The sequence below is a fragment of the Primulina tabacum genome, chromosome 2, assembly GCF_025594145.1.
Source record: "Primulina tabacum isolate GXHZ01 chromosome 2, ASM2559414v2, whole genome shotgun sequence".
Classification (NCBI taxonomy): domain Eukaryota; kingdom Viridiplantae; phylum Streptophyta; class Magnoliopsida; order Lamiales; family Gesneriaceae; genus Primulina; species Primulina tabacum.
The window spans coordinates 41,379,227-41,401,868 of record NC_134551.1 but is presented as its reverse complement, the minus strand read 5'-3'; the positions used below and the strand labels follow the sequence as shown (position 1 = coordinate 41,401,868).

At 38.9% G+C, this 22,642-nt stretch overlaps 1 long non-coding RNA gene across 2 annotated transcripts in view; it reads left to right on the top strand.

The window, feature by feature from the left end:
* The window catches only part of LOC142531925 (uncharacterized), a 66,856-nt gene extending 45,820 nt beyond the window's left edge, over window positions 1-21,036 (top strand). Inside the window, exon 4 of one of the 2 annotated variants that reach the window (XR_012816413.1) lies at window positions 20,951-21,036. This is a non-coding gene — a long non-coding RNA (uncharacterized LOC142531925). The remainder of the gene's footprint in view (window positions 1-20,950) is intronic. The other variant, XR_012816416.1, reaches the window with a different exon arrangement.
* The last annotated feature ends 1,606 nt before the right edge of the window (window positions 21,037-22,642 follow it).

Sequence of the window (22,642 nt, the reverse complement as noted above, 5' to 3'; positions counted from 1 at the left end):
CAACCCAAAAAACATTATTTGAAAAGTATAGCCCATACTATAACCTCTCAAAAATCACTCATAAATAATTAAAAGTTATAAAAGTATTCTTAACATCACTTAAAACCATGAATCGTAAACTAGTGAGGAAAACTAGCATAGGTCCTCGGGTTATGTGCTCCTTCAATCTAGCAAAGTCAACCATCAAGACCTCCATTAACATTATTATCATAATCACCTGCATCAATCACACCTAGTGAGTCTAAAGACTCAACATCCCATAATCTTGATAACAAGTAATACATATACTAATTACATGCAACAGTGAAAATACTTGTACTTAAAATATCGTTTTCATGAAGATGCATAAACTTTAAACATAAATATTTTTATAACATGCATAGCGTAAACCTCAACTTTTCATTTTTCCTCATTTCATAACATGAATCCTTTTATCATGATCATAAACATTTTTCCTTTTCCTTTTCTTTTGTTAAATTCAGATCGTTAATTGTGATTTTCATCAAACCTCAAAAAGTCGATGGATCCATTTACATGTAACCACAGTACTGGGCGACGGGGACATCAGGGACACTCTCACTCGTCAACTGAGCCTTGGCCTATCCTCTTCGAATAGAATACGATCGTCGAGGCTCCCTCTGGGGCCTTTTCCCTTAAATGGGCTCCCTCTGGGGCCTTCTCCCCTCACGGTATTCCCATTCTTACCTCAAAACTTATAACCTCAATAGTCACAATTACTTCACTTCCTTCAACGTTTTACATTCCCATTACTTTATAAACATCATGCATTTAATATCCTTTTTCTTTTAAAAACAAGCATGTAACACGTCTTTTAACGTTATCGTTTCCTCATAAAAATCCATAAACCTTTTAACTTATAAAAATCCATAAATCTTTAAAATAAACATTTCAACATCATAATAGTTTAAAATATGCATTTAAATCATAAACATTTAAAATAAGTATTTTAACGTATTAAATCATAACCATTTATAAATAATATTTTGACATAATAAATCGTAAACATTTAAAATACTCATTTTAACTTATAAAATCCCATAAACATTTAAAATAATCATTTTAAGATATAAAATTCCATAATCATTGAAAATAATCATGTTAGCACATAAAACAGCATTCAGGGCACTGCCATGATGTTTACTAAATTTTAGGTGTAAAAAGACCGTTTTACCTCTAGGCCGTAAAATTTCACGTTTTGACTTTTTCTTAATTCCATTAACTCTAACATGTCTCAAATACTTATTTAAGCCTACATAAATTTTCTCATATTTTTATTTAGCTTAAATCGATGATTTTTAAATTAATATTTAACTATAACATATTAACGCGTTTTAATCCCGAATTAAACCAAACATTAATATAAAATTTCCAAATTAAAAACTTAGACTTTTAATAATTATTTGAGCTTATATATAATTTTTCATAATTCTATTTAGCTTAAATCTAGGCGTTTCCCGATTCGTTTTTAAACTTAGACGTACTTCCCGTTTTGACTCGTATGGACTCGAAACTTAACCAAAACTTACCAAACTTGAACCAAAGCTTAATAACACCTAACTAACCCATATAAAACCTAATTCCAGCCCATTAAGTCCCTTGAACATGCCTAGGAAGCTACTGAATTTTTTTGCACAAGAGTCCTAGTCCTAATATGATTCGAACCTAGGCTAGCTTCGCCTCCAGCCCTTAACCACCATGTCCACCCTCTACCCATCCCTCCTATGCAGCCCAATTAAGTCTAGTGTACCCTCCCCAACTGCAGCTAGCAGCCATGACCCTCAAAGACTCCTAGTCGAAGAGTCTTTTCCCTTAAGGAATCTATTTTTGTTTTTATTTCTTCCCTATTTTTTCCAGCCCTTAAACCTACACCTAGGGACCCTTAAACATGTGGAAAAACATCCCTTCAAGTACCCCTACCATGACAGCTCTTTGTGCATCATTATGAGGAGTTTTAAAATATGAAAACACTAGTTTTGTGCATGTATAGTCATAAAAACGAAAATATAAAAGTGGTATCATGTTTTTCATGCAATCATGTATCAAATATATAATATGGTGTGAAAGATGAGAAAAAAGAGATTAAGACATACCTTTGCGTATTAAACGCACAAATATTCGATGGCGATACGAAGAACTTAGACGTAGGAGACCTTGGCTTGAAACCGTTGGAGCTTGCACCGAAATTTTCTTCAATTTGATGTGTGTGTGTGTCGTGTAGTGTGAGGAGAATTTTGGTGTGTGCAAATTCTCCAAAGTGGCGTGAGATTGGTGGAAGGTTGGAGTGATTATCATATTTTATACTTAATTATTTCCTAACAAGGATTTAGGCCTATTAAGCCTAAGTTTAGGCCCGCTAATACTTGCTTAGGATTTAATTAAAATATTAAAATAATTTTGTTAAAATAAGTTTGTGAATTTAATAGCCGGGTTGCACAAAACATTCGTATTTTGATGAAAAATCAACACCGATAAAATGTACGTCCCGACGTATAAAATCACATCAAAACCCCTTATTTTCAAAAATATGAAAAAACATCAACCACATTTTAAATTATTAAAAACAATTATTTAATAAAAACATTTTTCATTTTCGAGCCCTCGGTCTCCGTTCTTCGATCGCAACTCGAATATCCTTTAAAAATATATTTTAATGCAACCATGTAGAAAAATATATTTTAAACATGCAAATATGTACAACATAATTAATTTATGTAATTAAAACAATTAATTAAAATACAGGGGAATTTAATAAATCGTATGCATGTGGTTCGCGTGGACCTTAAAATTTTCAGGGCGTTACAGCATGTGTACATGAAATCTTTCGATCTAGTCAAGAACATGAGGAATCCTTCGGTTTTGTTCAATTTTATTGCTTTTGGTGTTGTGTTGTTTACGTTTTGTAGTTTTGTTGCAAGGGGACTGCCAAGCTTAGGCTATTACGTGGCTAGGGTCGTGAGTTACTGCTGTCAAAGGGCTGGTGGTGCGTAAGGGTTTCCATCGGGGAGGAACCGAGCGCTTGTCTCGTTTGTTTTGCTTTGAGGAAGGGGCTGTCGAGAGGTTAGAAGTAGGCGGTGGTGCAAGGGCTGCTCCCAAGCCTCGAACCAGACCCTGGTGGGTCTGAGTTGTGTCCTTAGATAGCCTGAACACTGCTGGGCATGGTGTTGTAGGCGATCGAGTGAGCTTGGTGAAGTTGGGTCTCGGGTTGGGCTCGTTCTAGCTTTCCTCGAGTGGCTGCGCTTCATGGCTTGCATGGGGCTGTAGCCGTGAGTTCCTTGAGTCCAGAGGTGTCCTAGGATGGTCTAGGGAAGGTCGAGTCATTGCTGGTCCAGCTGGGTTTGGGCTAGGGACGTAAATTATGGTAGGGGTGCAACCAGAGTTCAAGTGAGTTCTTTTGGGAAATTTTTCCAGCAGTATATGGTTCATGGCCGAGGGCTGTAGAGGTCTGGTTTGGATGTTTTTAGATCCTTTTATATGTTTAATAGGTGTAGGAGAAAGTTGGAAAACTTTGGTTGGATTTCGAATCGATTCGGGTTAAAACCGGGACCCCAGTCTAAGTTTTAAAACAATTCGGTTAAGTTATGAAATGAGCTCGAGTTTATGTCTAGGAATGATTGTAAATATGTTTTGGGACATTTTTAAGAGTTTGGTAAGTTTCAGATCAAAATAATGAGTTTTGGATTTATCCGGGATTTAATTGCCGCACGAAACGTTAATTAAAGAATTAATTGAAACGCCTAGATTTATGCTTAATAAAATTGTGGAAAATTATATTTAAGCTCAAATAATTATTATAAGTCTAAGTTTTTAATTTGAGAATTTTATGCTAAGGTTTGGTTTAATTCGGGATTAAAACACATTAATATGTTTTATTTAAAGATTAATTTAAAAGTCATCGATTTAAGCAAAATAAAAAAAATTCATGTAGGCTTAAATAATTATTTAGGACATGTTAGAGTCAATGGTATTAAGAAAACGTCAAAAACGTTAAATTTTATGTCTAGGGGCAAAATGTAAATTTTTGGATTTCCAGGGGCAAAATGGTCATTTCGCACCCGGGATGAGATTTTGGTCTTGGTAACGCCCTGAGCACAAATTTATGATATTTTAAATGTTTATGCATCATGATCACGATTTTTAGATTTTATGAAAATATACGTCGGATGCTTGGATTTAAGAAAAATTGCATTGGTGCATGATTTTTATAAGTGATGAAAATGGTAATGTTTTGAATGATGGGAATGAGTTGTGGCTATCGAAGTATATGTAAATGTTTAAGACGTATATGTAAATGCTGATGATGAGGCCTAGGCACAATGGATGGGTGATCCTGTCACTGATGTCCGACAGCCGCCGGGTACCGCGGTTCTATGTATGATGGATCCATCGTAAATGATGAATGATGTACGATAGTCACTTCTAATGAACTGAATTTGCTAAATGATGAACGATAAATGACGAATGATGAATGATAAATGATGAATGATGATTAACGATGAGCTGTTTTTGACATGTCACGATTGCATATAACACGTTTACATTAAGATTTTAAAGTTCATATAAGATATGTTGATTATGGTATTTTTCACTGTTGTGTGCCATGTATATGTACTTGTTATTCCTGGTACAGGTGTGTTGAGTCTTTAGACTCACTGGGCGTGTGTGATGCAGGTGAGCTTATTGATGAGGGGACTGGAGGTGCCAAACTCTGAGTAGGCAGACCTGGTGCGGTGATACGACCCGAGGACCACATATTTTCCGCATCCAAACTCTGAGTAGGCAGACCTGGTGCGGTGACACGACCCGAGGACCACATATTTTCCGCATTATAATTTATGAGATTGAGTGGTGATGAATATTTTCATACGCTGATGATTTTTAAGATTTTGATTGGTTCATGTTTACGTATGATTTTGGGATGAGTTTGATTATTTTAAATTGCATTATTTTTACCATCAAATATTTAAGATCATTTTTAAATGTTATATTTTTCTGTACAATGTATGCATGCGAAACGTTTAAATGTTTTTTAAAAAATGTGAGTTAAAAAAAAGAGTTGACGTTACACATCAAGACTCATCATAAGATGCTATGGCACTGACTTGACCTAATAAAAATGAACCAAACGTCCCCACATAAATGACGCACCACACGCCACACAATAAAACCCATAAATTCAATTTTTTTTGAAACCAAATGCTTCTTACGACTTCTAATGCACCCAAGCACTGTCGACACGAAACAAAACATCAAAACTCATCCCAAAATCCTACTCCATATACCTAAACGCAGTAGCGATTGCCCGACGTTTCCCAATGAAGCCTGCAACTAATAAACTTCAAGAACCCGTCAAGAACGCATTTTTAGAAAATTGAAGTTTTAGCAGTCCCACAAGAACAATTATAACTCACTCGTTACTAATCCAAAAATTACGAATTTACTGTTAAATCGAAGGTATAAAAAATTTATACGTTTTATATGTTGAAAATTTTTCCAAAAAATTGACCAAATTTACACAGGAATCGTTATTAGAGCAGATACATTTTTAGATCTAAAATTTTCGATCCAGAGTTCAACCCAAACATTTTTGCTCAAACTTTTCACCACATATATGGATTTTTACGCATAATAAATATCACAATACATAATATGACAAGATCGATGCGAAAACAAAAGATTATACATGCATTTTGATATTTAAAACTCACGATACGGCGATACCGAAGCGGAAATGGTGCGAGGGTTGATATGAGACGAACGTGGCACGATTTTCTTGAAGAAAAGTGGACGAAAATTGCTGGAAAGATGCAGAGGATAGGGGCGGCTGTTTTGGTTCTTAGAACCCTTGGTTTACTATCAAAAAAATGAAATGAAATGAAATGCTATGCAATGAAAATGTGTGTGTGTTTTGTCGTGTAAGTGTGTGTGTGTTTAAGTGTGTGTGCGTGAGTTTTAGGTAATTAAGGATAAAATTTTTCTTAATTAAAAATTAACAACTAATTAAATGTTAATCAAACACTAACTTTACCAAAAATCCTCTAATTAAAATAAAATACACATGTGCTAGACTTTAAAAGTTTAAAATCTTAAAATCATCTAATAAATTAAATTAGGCTTTTAAAATGCTAAAAACTAAATAAATCATTTCAAATGCCCCAATCCTAACTTTAAAAAAAAAATACCACATTTTAAATCGCCAAACTCGTCGCCGGACTCTCTTCCTCGATCTCGCATCGAATAATTCCCTAAAACATGAAACTCAAGAAAACATTTTAACGTGCATCACATAAACATAAATAATTTTAAAAAATACAATTAAATAAATAATGCATCGCTAAAAATCATTTTAAAATTAATAAAATAATTTAACCAATAAATAAATGCATGGGTTTTATGTGTATTGATTTTGGGCTCTACAATTCCATCCCCACTTAAATAAATTTCGTCCTCGAAATTAAGTCTTACCAAACAGTTCCAGGTAGCGGTTTCTCATATCTGCTTCGGTATCCCAAGTGGCCTCCTCCACTGATTGATTTAGCCACCAGACTTTGAGCAGCCTGGTAAATTTGTTCCGAAGTCTCCGTTCTTGTCGGTCTAGGATTTGGACAGGTCTTTCCTCATACGAAAAATCCGGAGCAAGCTGTAACGGCTCATAGCTCAAAACATGCGAAGGATTTGCTATATACTTCTTCAGCATCAAGACATGGAACACATTGTGTACACCGGCCAGATTCGACGGAAGAGCTACACGATAAGCTAGTGTCTCAACTCTGTCAAGAATCTCGAACGGTCTAATAAACTTTGGACTAAGCTTGCTTCTCTTCCCAAACCTCATAACACCTTTCATAGGTGCTATCTTTACGAAAACGTGATCACCTACGGCAAACTCAAGATCCCTTCTGCTCTTGTCAGCATAACTCTTTTGACGACTCTGGGCGGTCTTCATCCTGTCTCGGAACCTGACCACCACATCTGCAGTCTGCTGAACAAACTCTGGACCAAGTTCTGATCTCTCACTGACTTCATCCCAATGAATCGACGATCTGCACTTCCTTCCATACAGTTCCTTGTAGGGAGCCAAACCTATAGACGATTGGAAACTATTGTTGTAGGTAAACTCCATTAGGGGTAGCTTTGATTCCCAATTCCCATGGAAATCTATCACAAAAGGTCTCAACAAATCCTCCAAAATCTGAATTACTCGTTCTGACTGGCCATCTGTCTGAGGGTGAAATGCTGTACTGAATAGGAACTTCGTCCCCATGGTTGCATGTAAACTCTTCCAAAAGGACGATGTAAACCTTGGGTCCTTATCGGACACAATAGAAACTGGGATTCCGTGCAATCGAACTATCTCCATGATATAGAGCTTCACATATTGCGTCATGGAGAAAGTCGTCTTCACTGGCAAGAAGTGTGCCGACTTAGTAAATTGATCAACTATAACCCAAATAGCATGGATCCTCTGACTGACCTCGACAAACCAACAACGAAGTCCATGGTGATATTCTCCCATTTCCACTCGGGGATGGAGAGCGGCTTAAGCATTCCTACTGGCCTCTGATGCTCTTCTCTCACTTGCTGACAAGTGACGCATTCAGACACAAATCGGCGGATGTCTCTCTTCATACCTGGCTAACAATACAAAATCAGCAAATGCTTGTACATCTTGGTACCTCCTGGGTGGATGGAATACAGAGATGTATGTGCCTCTGTTAGAATATTCTCTTTGATCCAATCAACACTAAGTACCCACATCCTTCCTCTGTACTTCACAATACCATAAGACACAGTGTAAAGTACACTGCCCTTGGCTTCATCCTTCAGTTCCCATTTCTGTAACTTCTCATCTGAAGGCTGACCTCTACGGATTTGGTCAAACATAGAAGACTGGGCTGTCAGATTAGTCAGCTTAGGAGCCCTGCCCTTAGGATAAACCATTAACCCAAATATCTGAATCTCTGACTGAAGATATCTCTGCACTTACAACTTGCTACGACTACAACTTTTCTGCTCAAGGCATCTGCCACGACATTTGCTTTACCTGGATGGTAGCTAATTTCACAATCGTAGTTTTTCAGTAACTCTAACCACAATCTTTGTCTCATATTCAGCTCTTTCTACGTTAAAAAGTACTTGAGACTCTTGTGATCAGTAAATATCTGGCATTTCTTGCCATACAAATAATCTCTCCAAATTTTCAACGCAAAGACGACGGATGTGAGGCCCGGGGCCGAAGAGGGCGGGGGGTGATCGCCGATGCCATGAGGTTGCACGGACAATGAGCGGCTCCTGGCAGGATTCTAGGTGGAGGGAACATGAATGAACCGATCCTACACCGAAATGAGAGGGATTCCGAGACTGTTCAATGTAATGGACATTACAGTTGAAGAGGGCTTAAAAGATTTGATTTGTACTACTCATATCACGAAGGCGCATCTACTTTTCGGTAGCTCATCACATAAGAACTCCAAAGTTAAGCGTGCTTGACTTGGGAAAATTCTGGGATGGGTGACCTCCTGGAAAGTTTCCTAGTAGGGTGCGTGTGAGTGAGGACCTAAGCACGTTGAAAAGACTCGTCGTGGTACAGTGAAGACAGTCGTCGAATATGGGGCGTTACAGCTGGTATCAGAGCCGACCTCTCTTAGTACGGTGTGGTTCGGGGATGAACCAAGCGGAAGCTGGTGGGCATGTGAGGCCCGGGGTCGAAGAGGGCGGGGGCTGATCGCCGGTGCCATGAGGTTGCACGGACAATGAGCGGCTCCTGGCAGGCTTCTAGGTGGAGGGAACATGAATGAACCGATCTCACACCGGAATGAGAGGGATTCCGAGACTGTTCAATGTAATGGACTGTACTGTTGAAAAGGGCTTAAAAGATTTGATTTGTACTACTCATATCACGAAGGTGCATCTTCTTTTCGGTAGCTCATCACATAAGAACTCCAAAGTTAAGCGTGCTTGACTTGGGAAAATTTTGGGATGGGTGACCCCTGGAAAGTTTCCTAGGGTGCGTGTGAGTGAGGACCTAAGCACGTTGAAAAGACTCGTCGTGGTACAGTGAAGACAAGTCGTCGAATATGGGGCGTTACAGCTGGTATCAGAGCCGACCTCTCTTAGTACGATGTGGTTCGGGGACGAACCAAGCGGAAGCTGGTGGGCATGTGAGGCCCGGGGTCGAAGAGGGAGGGGGGTGATCACCGGTGCCATGAGGTTGCACGGACAATGAGCGGCTCCTGGCAGGCTTCTAGGTGGAGGGAACATGAATGAACCGATCTCACACCGGAATGAGAGGGATTCCGAGACTGTTCAATGTAATGGACTGTACAGTTGAAGAGGGCTTAAAAGATTTGATTTGTACTACTCATATCACGAAGGCACATCTTTTTTTCAGTAGCTCATCACATAAGAACTCCTAAGTTAAGCGTGCTTGACTTGGGAAAAGTCTGGGATGGGTGACCTCCTGGAAAGTTTCCTAGGGTGCGAGTGAGTGAGGACCTAAGCACGTTGAAAAGACTCGTCGTGGTACAGTGAAGACAATCGTCGAATATGGGGCGTTACAGCTGGTATCAGAGCCGACCTCTCTTAGTACGGTGTTGTTCGGGGACGAACCAAGCGGAAGCTGGTGGGCATGTGAGGCCCGGGGTCGAAGAGGACGGGGGGTGATCGCCGGTGCCATGAGGTTGCACGGACAATGAGCGGCTCCTGGCAGGCTTCTAGGTGGAGGGAACATGAATGAACCGATCTCACACCGGAATGAGAGGGATTCCGAGACTGTTCAATGTAATGGACTGTACAGTTGAAAAGGGCTTAAAAGATTTGATTTGTACTACTCATATCACGAAGGTGCATCTTCTTTTCGGTAGCTCATCACATAAGAACTCCAAAGTTAAGCGTGCTTGACTTGGGAAAATTCTGGGATGGGTGACCTCCTGGAAAGTTTCCTAGGGTGCGTGTGAGTGAGGACCTAAGCACGTTGAAAAGACTCGTCGTGGTACAGTGAAGAGAGTCGTCGAATATGGGGCGTTACAGCTGATATCAGAGCCAACCTCTCTTAGTACGCTGTGGTTCGGGGACGAACCAAGCGGAAGCTGGTGGGCATGTGAGGCCCGGGGTCGAAAAGGGCGGGGGGTGATCGCCAGTGCCATGAGGTTGCACGGACAATGAGCGGCTCTTGGCAGGCTTCTAGGTGGAGGGAACATGAATGAACCGATCCCATACCGGAATGAGAGGGATTCCGAGACTGTTCAATGTAATGGACTGTACAGTTGAAAATGGCTTAAAAGATTTGATTTGTACTACTCATATCACGAAGGTGCATCTTCTTTTCGGTAGCTCATCACATAAGAACTCCAAAGTTAAGCGTGCTTGACTTGGGGAAATTCTGGAATGGATGACCTCCTAGGAAGTTTCCTAGGGTGCGTGTGAGTGAGGACATAAGCACGTTGAAAAGACTCGTCGTGGTGCAGTGAGGACAGTCGTCGAATCTGGGGCGTTACAACGGCAGCTAACTCGAGATCATGAGTCGGATAATTCTTCTCATGCACTTTCAACTGTCTGGAGGCATAGGCTATGACCTGACCATGCTGCATCAAAGTTGCGCCTAAACCATGATTAGAAGCATCGGTGTATAGCACAAAATTGCCTTGTCCTGCTGGCATGGCTAATACCAACGCTGTGATAAGAGCTTACTTCAAAGTATCAAAGCTCTTCTGGCAATCATCACTCCATAAAAAATTGACATTCTTCTTGGTCAATGAGGTGAGTGGCACTGCTATCGAAGAAAAGAAAATCCCCGAATAAATTTCCTATAATAGCCTGCTAAGCCTAGGAAACTGCCGATCTCTGACGCATTCTTCGGCTCAACCCATTCCTTAACTGCTGCCATCTTAGCTGGATCCACCTCGATACCACTGCTAGATATTATATGACCCAAAAATGCTACCTTCTCGAACCAGAATTCACACTTACTGAATTTTGCGAACAACTTACGACTCTGCAATACCTGCAAAACTGTACCCAAGTGTTGACTGTGCTCCTCATGGCTCTTCAAGTAGATAAGAATGTCGTCAATGAACACTATGACGAACTGATCTAGGTAGGGCTGAAATACTCGGTTCATGAGGTCAATAAATATCGCTGGAGCATTCGTCAGTCCAAACGGCATCACTAAGAACTCGTAGTGCCCATATCTGGTTCTGAAGGCCGTCTTATGAACATCTGCATACTTTACCTTCAGCTGATGATACCCTGATCGCAGATCTATCTTACAGAACATTGTAGCTCCCTGCAACTGATCAAACAAGTCCTCGATCCTCGTAGTGGGTATTGTTTCTTGATCGTTACGTTGTTCAGTTCTCGGTAATCGATACACAACCTCATGATCCTGTCTTTCTTCTTAACGAAGATCACTGGTGCGCCCCATGGTGAGAAACTAGGGCAGATGAATTCTTTGTCTAGGAGCTCCTGAATCTGCTGCTTGAGCTCTAATATCTCAACTGGGGTTAAACGGTACGGTGCCTTAGAGATTGGCACAGTTCCTGGCATAAGATCAATAGCAAACTCCACCTCTATCTCTGGTGGAAAGCTGTGACGTCATCAGAAAACACTTCAAGAAAATATCTGACTACTGGCATCTCAGATATCGACGGAGTGGGTACGTTAGGTGTGGAAATAATACTGGCCAAGAAAGCCTGACATCCCTTGTGAATAAGTCTCCGTGCCTGCATGCAAGAGATTATGCGAGGGAAACTCTTCCATCTATCTGGCTCAAAGACAAACTTCTCCATGCCCAACGGTTTTACCAACACTGACCTTTTCTGGAAGTCAATAAGAACAATGTTCTTCGTCAGCCAGTCCATTCCCAAAATAGTATCAAATTCTGGCATCGGCAACACAATCAAATCGGCATACACTAAGTGGCTCTGCAGTTCAAGATCGATGTGTCTGACCATGCTAGTAGCTGATAACTCTTCCCCTGATGAGACTATCACTGAATAGCTCACGTCAAGTCCAATAAACTTGACATCCAGGTGATTAGCGAATGACTCCGAAATAAAAGAGTGGGTGGCCCCGGAATCTATCAAGGCCTTTGTGGTTACCCTCTTTATAAAAATATTTCCTGAGAGACTTTAGCACAACACAAAACTTATCCCAAAAGTCGAATCTTTACCTCGCGCATAGTAGAAAATCTTTACACAAGTCACCAAAAATACTAACTAGCACACTAATAATCTCAAATAAAATTTGAGATATGAATAACAAAGTTAATACGATGCTGAAATAAATAAGTTACCAGTCAACAGGGTCGTGTATGGGTTTGCCTCCTCTGCCTGCATGGCGAACACTCTCCCCCCTAGGTCGGCTGCTTCCACCGTGGGCAGTCTCTCAGCATATGATCACTGGCTCCGCATTTGAAGCATTTGCCCGATCTCCATAAATACTGTCCCGGATGCTGGCGGTTGCACTTCAGGCACACCGGTTGCTCATCCGGCCTCTGAGGAGCCTTCTGCTGAGGAATAGGACCCTTGCCTTTCGGCGATCCTTGAAATGGCTTCTTCCCCTGCTGTCCCTGGAAAGGCCTCTCAAACTGAGATCGCTGCTGCTGCTGTGGTGCCTGATAGGGTCTCTTGCCCTGCCTGTCGCTCTCAATTTCTCTCTGGTCCTGCTCTGCCACCAAAGCTTTCGACACGACAACTGCATAAGTAATAGGACCAGCAACCCTCACATCACGGCACAAGATCGGCCATAAGCCATCAATAAAATGACTCAGCTTCTTCCGGGCATCAATCGCAATCAGGGGTACAAAGTGACACCCCCTCTCAAACTTCCTGACAAGCTCTGCAACACTGCTGTCTCCCTGTCGTAAAGTCATCAACTCTCTGGTCAGACAGGAGCGTACTTCCTCAGTGAAGTACTTGGAGTAGAATACCTCCTTAAAGCCATCCCAAGTCATTGTTTGCAGGTTCATTGACACAGATGCGCTCTCCCACCACAATCTGGCATCTCCTGTCAGCAGAAATGTGGCACATCTAACTCTGTCTGCATCCTGCAGCTCCATGAAAGAGAAAATTACCTCGATGGACTTAATCCATCCCTCAGTTACCATCGGGTCAGTAGTACCCGAGAACTCCTTTGGGTGCATCCTCCTGAACCTCTCATAAACTGCCTCTGGTCTAGGCCTCGCCCCTGTATCCACTGCAGCATTGTTCTCCGCAAATTGTGCAAAGAACTGAACCATACCTGCAATTATCTGAGCCTACATATCTAGTGGTGACGAGGAAGAGTGGCCCTCTCCCCATCCTGGGCTTCCCTATTCTCATCTTGCTCCACGCGCAACCATAAGTCTAGGAGGCATACTGTTCCAAAATTTATCCAACACGTAAACCAAACATACATGAACATAATACTAATATCATATGATGAAAGTGCTGAAATCATGACTTGATGTTTACTACATGAAACAATTTAAAACTTTAAAACTTACAGACTTGAGGTGTGACTTCGTGAGCTTCTCGCAACTGGCAGTATGCATAACCCTTTACAAGAACACCGCTCTGATACCTAATGTAACGTACTGTATTTTGAACAACTTTAAAATTTGCAGAAAATTAAAAAAATTTCTTAAATAAGAAATAAACTTTCAAATTTTAGATTAAAATAAACTGTTAATCCAAAAATATTTGCAATAAAAAGATCACGAATAAAGTTTGCTAAAGATACTTGTTTCATCAACGTAAACACATCTAATGAAAATCAAAGTATTTGAAACATGCATAAAATCTTAAAGCATTATAGGTCCTCGGGTTTAGCCTCCTGCGCATACTAACATGAGTTCCAGCACTTAACTTCCATAACTTAGACGTATTAGTCATGCTCACACCCAAAATGACAAATTTCATTATGACATTCCAAATCACTTGGGACTTGACCTCGTTTAATCATCGTACTAAAACATGACATCGAACCCCAAAACAATCTCTATATGAAGTGTGATCATTTCCCAAGCAATGGAAGACACGACAAACTCAACCTACGTAATTAACAAAGGCACGGACCCCGTGTTAGGGTCTGGCTCCGGGTCCATGTAGACTCTGGAATTTCACACGCCGAAAGAAACAAGGGCACGGACCCCGTTTCAGGGTCCGTGTGCCTACGAAAAAGGTAAACCAACGGAAATCACTACACTTGTGGCTTAATCCTCCTAATTCGATCATACGGACCATGAACCAAAACATCGAGATTCATCCTAGGACGCTATGGCACTGAATCGACTCCATAAAAACAACCCAAACGTCCCCACAGAAACGACGCACCACACGCCATGCAATAAAACCCATAAATTCAAATTTTTTTTATACCAAATGCTTCTTATGACTTCTAATGCACCCAAGGACTGTTGACAGGAAACGAAACATCAAAACTTATCCCAACATCCTACTCCATATACCTAAACGCAGCAGCTATCACCCGATTGTTCCCAACTAAGCCTGCAAATAATAAACTTCAAGAACCCATCAAGAACACATTTTTAGAAAAATGCAGTTTCAGCAGTCCCACAAAAACAATCATAATTCACTCGTTTTTTATCCAAAAATTACAAATTTACTGTCAAATCGAAGGTATCAAAAAGTTCTATGTTTTATATGTTGAAAGTTTTCCCAGAACATTGACTGAATTTACACGAGAATCGAAATTACAGCAGACACATGTTTATATCTAAAATTTTCGAGCAAAAATTCAACTCAAACGTTTTTGCTCAAACTTTTCACCACATACATGGATTTTTATGCACAATAAATATCACAACACAGAATATGACGAGATTGATGCAGAAACAAAAGATTATACATGCCTTTTGATATTTAAAACTCACGATACGGCGATGCCGAAGCGAAAATGGTGCGAGGGTTGATCCGGGATGAATGTGGCACGATTTTCTTGAAGAAAAGCGGACGAAAATTTCTGGAAAGATGCAGAGGATAGGGGCGGCTGCTCTTGGTTCTTAGAACCCTAGGTTTACTCTAAAAAAAAGAAATGAAATGAAATGCTAAGCAATGAAAATGTGTGTGTGTGTTGTCGGGTAAGTGTGTGTGTTTAAGTGTGTGTGCGTGAGTTTTAGGTGATTAGAGGATAAAATTTTGCTTAATTAAAAATTAACAACTAATTAAATGTTAATCAAACACTAACTTTACCAAAAATCCCCTATTTAAAATAAAATACACATGTGCTAGACATTAAAAGTTTAAAATCTTAAAATCACCTAATAAATTAAATTAGGCTTATAAAATGCTAAAAACTAAATAAATCACTTAAAATGCCTCAATCCAAACTTTAAAATAAAATACCATATTTTAAATCGCCAAACTCGTCGCCGGTCTCTTTTCCTTGATCCCGCATCGAATAATTGCCTGAAACATGAAACTCAAGAAAACATTTTAACGTGCATCACATAAAAATAAATAATTTAAAATAATACAATTAAATAGATCATGCATCGTTAAAAATCATTTTAAAAGTAATTAAATAATTTAAAAAATAAATAAATGCATGTGTTTTACGTGTACTGATTTTGAGCTCTACACATTGGACCGTTCGAGATCTTTGAAAAAATGGGAACACTAGCCTATCGAGTAGCACTGCCGCTGAATCTGGCAGGAGTACACAATGTGTTCCATGTTTTGATGCTAAGGAAGTACATGGAGAATCTTTCACATGTACTAAGCTTTGAACTGTTACAGCTATCACTGAACCTGTCATACGAGGAAAAGCCTATTTTGATTCTAGATCGATAGGAGATGAGACTACGGAACAAGGTTACCAAGTTGGTCAACGTCAAGTGGATGAACCATTCCTACGAGGAAGCTACTTGGGAGACTGAAGCCGACATGAGGACTCGCTACCCAGAGTTGTTTGGTAAGTCTTAATTTCGAGGATGAAATTTATTTAAGGGGGAGGATTTGTAGTGCTCAAAAACCAGTACATGTAAACCCCATGCATGATTGAAATAATTTAAGTATTTAATTAATAATCTATGTAATGTATGTTATGTGTTAAATTATTTTTAATGTATATATATTTATTTATGCAATTTAAAGTGTTTTCTCAAGTTGTATCTTTCAGAAGAATATTCTATGCCGAACCGGGAAAGGAGACCGGAGACGATTAAGGTGTTAAAAATTTAAAGTTATAATTTTTATTTAAGTCAAGAAAATAGTATTTTAAAGGATTTATAAATTTTAGCATTTAAGGCTAAATTTAATTTATCGAGTGAAATAAAAGTATGTTAAGCATTTCAATTAGCAAGTTTCGAAAATGTTGGAAACCAAATTTCGATGATTTGACAAACTAAGTATCTAATTTATTGGACTAACTGTTCAAACAATCTGGAATAAACTGATCTACACAAATAAACTGACAATTGCCTAAACCATAGCTGAACTGAATTTACAGCATAATTGAATTCTCGTAGACAACTGACTGATCAGTTGGAAAATGATCAGTTCATTTATTCAGTTCTAAGCGTATCAGCTATTGCTTATCAGCTGATCACTCAGCTGTACACGTTATCAGTTGAAAAAGACATTCAACCGACAAATAGTACAAAGCAGGCTGCAACTCATAGTGGAATGCCGCATTTCAGAGTCTACAGTATACGAATGTCAGAAGAATATTGACGTAGCAATCAACGGTTATAAAAATACAAATTATATTTAATGTTACCGTTGGAAAAGAAGCCTATAAATAGGTGAGAAGAGCAGTTGAGAAAAAGAATCGATCTATACATTCTCAAAAGCTTGTTGTTACTCTGCTGAAATCATCTCTCTTATTCAAGAATCAAAAAAGCTCACACTTATTGGATATATTTGTAGCATTTGAGGCTCCGTTTAGAGATTATAAGCACAAACTGTTTTGTATTTCATTCGATATTTAATTAGATCAGTTGTGCCGAAATCAATCGTAGAACTGGGAAATATTGTATAAACTAAGAGTTTCAGTTTTGGAAGTGTTAAGTCCATACTGAAGGGGGTCTGTACAAATTTTGTATCGATCAAAGTCTTTTAGTGCATATCATATCCTTATGATAGAAGGGGTGACGTAGGAGAAATTAAATCTATGAACATCCATAAATCTTCGTGTTATTACTTCAGTTATTTATTCTATCTTTCAGACAGTTTATTTTCCGCAACTGTTATCAGTTAAACTGATTGTCATCGACTGACAAGATTCTAATTTCAGTTTGTCACCGAACTGACACTTCATTTCGAAAAGAGATCAAAAGCGTAAGTTTTTATTCAACCCCCCTTTTAAACACTTCCCAACCAATCAACCAATCCTAACAAGTGGTATCAGAGCAATTGAATCTTGTCTCAGAATACTATTATTCACAAAACTGATTAACATGTTTTCATTCAACAAAATACCGTTGTTCTCCAGAGAAGACTTTGATGATTGAAAAATAAGAATGCATGCTCATTTAGCTGCACAAGATGACGACATGTGGTACGTCATTACTGACGGTCCCATGAGAATCCTAAAAGCAAATACAGTAGTTGCCATTATTGATGGGGCACCTCATCGCTTAGAAAAGCCCAGAGAGGAATGGAAAACTGAGGATAAGAGGAAAGCCAACCTAGATAATGTGGCTAAGGATATCTTGAATAAAACACTGGACAAAGTCACGTTCAGAAAAATCAAGATGTGTAAAACTGGAAAAGAAATATGGGAGAAGCTGATCCAGCTGTGCGAAGGAAATGAGTAAACAAAAGAGAACAAGCTATCAGTGGCTGTTCAAAAATATGACAACATAAAAATGAAGAATGCAGAATCCATGCATGATACAATGAGAGGATCAGTGGTATTATCAACGAACTGAATGCACTTGAAAAATTGTATTCGAACAAAGAAGTGGCACTAAAGGTGATTAGAGGTCTTCCCAAAGAATGAGATGTAAAGATCATGGCTATGAGGGAATCAAAGGACCTAAACAAGGTTGAGCTTCACGACCTGTTTTCTGATTTAAAGGAATATGAATTTGAGCTGCAGACTAGAGAAGGAGAACCCTCAACACCACCAGCTACAACTGCTTTAAGTGTTGTCAGACTGGAACCAACTGGTTCAGCTGACAAATCTGCTGATAAACTGAGCAGTGATGCTATGTCACTGTTTATCAAGAAATTTGGAAGGTTTATGAGGAAGAATCAAGGAAATTTCCAGAAGCAGTATTAGAAAAGTCAGCCCAAAGATGAGTCATATGCTTGCTACAACTGTGGCAAATCTGGTCATTTTATAGCAGATTGTCCTAAGACGAAGAAGGATAGTCGTGGATCAACTGAAAAGGCAAAGAAGCCATACGAGCATAGAAGAAGGACCAGAGATAACAAGAAATCATCCAAAAAGAAGCATGAAGTGCTTTTGGCTGAAGAAAGCAAATCCAAGTGGGCAGAAACTGACAGTGACGAGTCAGAACCAGAAAGCCCAATCAGCTCAAGTGAAGATGAGGAGGAAGTCAAATGCTTGATGGCTGACAATGAAGAACTGGAGTCAGAAAGTGAACATGTATTTGATTTCAGCTCTACTGATTTCACACGTGAGGAACTCATTACCACACTGCATGACTATGGTAGATGAGTATCACAAACTTGCTAGATCATTTCAGAAGGATAAAACTGAGCAAAATGATCCCAATGACAACAAAATAGAAACTGATAAGTCAGTTGAACTGATGAGTCTAAAGAGCGAGATTTCACAGCAAAAAGCAGAACTGAGTGAGAACCAAGCTTTGATATGTCAGTTAAAAACTGAAATTTCAAAAAATACCGAACTGATTCAAGCTTGGAACAAGCCTTCAATTAAGTTAACTGAAACGTAGAATGCTCAAAAATCAGTTGCCGACAAATGGTTTAGGTTTTAACGATCACGTTGAAAACTCTGCAAATGATACTCAGCCAAAGTTGAATAATAACAAAAGAAAGTACATTACCTTTGTAAAATCAACCTTGGTAAATAAATTCCCAGAACCTAGTAAATCAACTGTTCAATTGACTGAGAGTAAGAACAAAGGCAAACGGTATGGAATTGGATATAGTTCTGAGAGTCCAACTGATACAAGAAACTGATCATCTAAACGACCCAGTCACAAAAATCGGTACTCAAGGAATGACTATTACAATCAGTACAACTGTAATCCAGTTCAGAAAAGATATCAAAAGAACAGTCAGTTGATAAATGATACAAATCATACTGTTTCATCCTCACATAACACACATATTGCCAAGAATTTGAGAAAAACCGTTTGGAACACAGCAACTGGGAAGTCAGTTAAACTGATCCAAGTCTGGGTTCCTAAAGTACTAATCAGTTTAGGACCCAAATGAATATGGGTACCAAAATTATATATTGTGTGTGATTGCAGATAACAGGTACAATCATTGAATCAATTTAGTATCTAGACAGTGGTTGTTCGCGGAATATGACAGGAGATGAAAATTTGCTATCTCAACTGATCAAATATAATGGACCAAACATCAGTTTTGGAGACAACTCCAAAGGTAAAACTGTGGGTAAGGGTAAGCTTATCCATGGTAACTTTACAATTAAAGATGTTCTACTAGTTGAGAATTTGAAGTATAACTTGATAAGAATCAGTCAGTTATGCGACAATAATTTCTCTATTCAGTTTGACAAACATATTTGCTCAGTTAGAGACTCAACTGATGAGGTCATCCTAACTGGAAATCGTTGTGGAAACACTTACAAAGTCAGTTGGACTGAACAACCTTATGCACCAGTTTGTTTCATTGCTTCCAAGTCTTCCATTAATTGGTTGTGGCATAAGAAGTTGAACCACTTAAACTTTAAGTCTATTGCCTATCTGAGTAAACATGATCTTGTAATTGGTTTGCCCAAAATAGATTTTACAAAAAAAAAGTTTGTTCGGCATGTAAGTTTGGTAAACAAGTAAGATCTTCATTCAAAAACAGAGGTTGTAAATCATCTTCCCGATGCTTAGAACTGTTGCATATGGATCTTTTTGGTTCAATACAAGTCATGATTTTAGGGGGAATGAAATACACTTTAGTGGTTGTGGATGATTTTTCAAGATTTATTTGGGTCATTTTTCTCAAATCTAAAGACCAAACTGCTTGCCAACTGATTAAGCTCTTCAAAAGACTTTTAAATGAAAAATCAGTTGGGATTGATCGAATAAGGTCTGACAGAGGGACTGAATTCATCAATCAAAATCTTTCAATTTTTTTAGAAAATACTGGAATCGAGTATGAGCTCTCAGCAGCTAGAACACCTCAGCAAAATGGTGTAGCTGAGAGAAGAAATCGGATCCTTAAAGAGGCTGCTAGAACAATGCTTGCTGATTCTGGTATTTCTCAAAGGTTTTGGGCTGAAGCAGTAAACACTGCATGCTACACTCAGAACAGATCAATGGTAAATAAGAATCATATGAAAACACCTTATGAGATCTGGCATGCAAGAAAAAGTGTGGTTTCCTATTTCAAAATATTTGTCTGCAGATGTTTTATCCATAATAATGGTAAAAATCATTTAAAAAACTTTGATGCTAAATCTGCAGAAGGATTATTTCTTGGATATTATTCAGTTAGCAAACCATATAGAGTCTTTAATAAAAGCTCTTTGAATGTTGAAAAATCTATCCATGTTGTTTTTGATGAAACTGTGCTAACTGATTCAGTTGAGCTAGTTGATCGTCTTACATAGATCAGTTTGGAGGATGATAGTGAAGAATAAAATCATATCAATAGAAATATCATTCAAACACCTAAACCAAAAATTCTAGATCTATCAGTTGAACAGGAACCTGCTTCTGATATTCAGTTGGTGGAGCAAACAAATGATATTCAGTTACCAACTGTTACATCTCCAACTGAAACTGAAAACGTTAAATTGCCAATAGAAGCAGTTGCCGATATGGAAGAAACAAATACTGAGCTCAGATGGAAGAAATCACATCCTCCAGAATTGGTGATAGGTAAACCATCTGACCCGGTAAGAACAAGGCTAGACTTGTAGCACAAAGATATAGGCAGGAAGAAGGAATTGACTACGATGAAACGTATGCACCAGTTGCAAGACTGGAAGATATCATAATGTTCCTTGCCTATGCATTATACTAGAACTTTAAAGTCTACCAAATGGATGTAAAAAGTGCATTTCTAAATGGGCAGTTGCAGGAAGAAGTTTATGTAGAACAACCTCCAGGTTTTATCAATCACTATTTTCCTGATCATGTGTAAGGCCTGAGATTATATCATTGTAATTGGAAATTAATCAATTGAAAAAATCGCAAATAGTGAAGATTTCAGGGGATAAAGTGCAATTAAGGGGATTGAGTGGAAAAGCATGATATAAGAGTGGAGACTAGGATATGTCGCGCATATGCGCGGAGAAGAGACATGCATATGCGCGAGAAGCCAATCGCCGAGGCAGAACATCTCGAGCATATGCGCGAGACAGGGCGCGCATATGCGCGAGCAGATGAAATGTTGAATGCCGAGATAGCAAGTCTCGCGCATATGTGCGGGGACAGAGCGCGCATAATCGAGCAGTTGAATTGTGCAAGCGTCGAGACAAAAAGTCTCGCGCATATGCGCCAGCATTGGACGCGCATATGCGCAAGAAATGCTGAATGGAAAAGTGACACTTGTCTTTACCATGCATTTAAAGGTGTAAATTCCCCATCACCTCAGAATTCCAGCAAGAAAAACCGAGACAGAACTCCATAGAAATTCCTCAAAGTTTCCTAGAATTTCAGAATTTGATCTTGTGAGATCTGGCCGTCCGATTTTCAATCCAAGTTTAGTTCCGTGCTTCTCTCGTCAAGGGCTTCAAAAGGATATTTGGTATTGAAGGCTTCGAACTCGAGAGTTTAACTTCAGAACCGATAAAAGAAAGATCAAAGTTGCCAAGCTTTTGTACTACGAAAAGAAATGTATAAATCAATGTTAAACAGGGATAGATAACTCGAGTAAGATATAACTTAAGTTCCCAAAACCACATACTTGATTGGCATTGTTTGTACTTTGAATTATGTGTTTGTTCTATTGATTTATAGACGACATGAAATAAGGGATAAATGTCTTGAATGAGTCTTTGGCAGAGGTGTCAAGTCACTGGACGTTTGGTTTATATCGATGCACATAGGAGACCGATCGACTCCTATTGTAGATACTCGATATAGTGTACCGAAGTCCGAGAATAAGAACGTACCACCGTTTAGAAGGGGAGAGTAGGTGGGAGACTTGTTACGTTCTTATTCAAACCGGGATCCCTATATAAGAGTCGAGTCAAAGAGTAAGAATTAAAGATTTTGATTTACAGCTTTGTATCGATTTATGTTTTCCTATATTATGGATCATGATACATATTAGTAAACACATGTTTTATGTTGTTATATATGCTTGTATGAAATGCATGTATACATTGTTTATACTGGGAAATATGTTTCTCACCGGAGTTATCCGGCAGTTGTTGTGTTTGTATGTGTGCATGACAACAGGTGGGACATGATCAGGGTCAAGAAGAGCTTGAAAGATTGAGATTAGAGTGGTGATCCGGGCTTTGATGTAGAATGGTTGTTCAACACTTGATATAT